Consider the following 1342-nt stretch of genomic DNA (forward strand, 5'->3'; position numbering starts at 1 on the left):
GGGTTTGAAAAAGTGGAGATCTTGCCTATAGCAACCAATCAGATTCTTTCTGTCATTTTGTAGAATGTACTAAATAAATGACAGCTAGAATCTGATTGGTTGCTATAGGCACATACAAAAGTGGAAGCTGCTTAAATCAATTTATAGGCCATAACAGGTGCTTGAAAGGGTGGGGTTATCCTGCAAGGAAACTACACACAACATTTTTTCCCCCCAGCACACTGCAATAGCCAGCAACAGATCTGCCATTTCTACTGTAGATAAAAATGCAAAAGTCTTTGTTGCACACATTTGCAAATGTATGTTTAAGCCATCCGCCACGCCAAGGCGCTTTTGCTAATAGGATGGTCCTACTCTAAACAATGAGAGTCCCATATATTTGGGCCATACATATGTGTTTTTAAATTGAGATCCAACTTACCAAAGAGGTACCCCAGAAGCCTCCAAACAGCAATTCAGTGCCAGTACCCCCTCTCAGCTACTGACACCAACATGCCTCTCAGACAAATACAAAAGTGGAAGCTGCTCAAATCAATTTATAGGCCATAACAGGTGCTTGAAAGGGTGGGGTTATCCTGCAAGGAAACTACACACAACATTTTTTCCCCCAGCACACTGCAATAGCCAGCAACAGATCTGCCATTTCTACTGTAGATAAAAATGCAAAAGTCTTTGTTGCACACATTTGCAAATGTATGTTTAAGCCATCCGCCACGCCAAGGCGCTTTTGCTAATAGGATGGTCCTACTCTAAACAATGAGAGTCCCATATATTTGGGCCATACATATGTGTTTTTAAATTGAGAGCCAACTTACCAAAGAGGTACCCCAGAAGCCTCCAAACAGCAATTCAGTGCCAGTACCCCCAGTGCCAGTGCTATAGGCAACATCTCCACTTTTTTAAACCCGCAGTTTAGTAAATTTAGCCCTTGGATTTGATTACGTCGGAACACAGTCAGATTCAGTGTGATGCAAGTCTGATATTACAAAGTGTAACTGCACACTTTACATACAATAATACCTGGTTTATGACTACTTCTCTGCATTAACAATTCCAATTATTACTAATTATATCTGCAGAAACAATAATATTTAATTCCCCTTTAGTTTATCTTGTCCTTTGTTCTTGTACCTCTCCGCTAATCTTTGCCATCATTTTCCCTATCAAGCACATATACAGATATACTTCATTCAAACAACCTGTATTACATGTTCAAGTCTACAGTACTTTTTTTTGCAGAATGTTTAGTACAGTAGTTAAAACCCAGGAAACATAGTGGGCGTTAGGACCAGGATGCAGTGTTCAGGAGTGTCTGGCAGTGCTGAAGTTCTGTGTGAAGGGA

The sequence above is a fragment of the Mixophyes fleayi genome, chromosome 5, assembly GCF_038048845.1.
Source record: "Mixophyes fleayi isolate aMixFle1 chromosome 5, aMixFle1.hap1, whole genome shotgun sequence".
Taxonomy (NCBI): Eukaryota; Metazoa; Chordata; class Amphibia; order Anura; family Limnodynastidae; genus Mixophyes; species Mixophyes fleayi.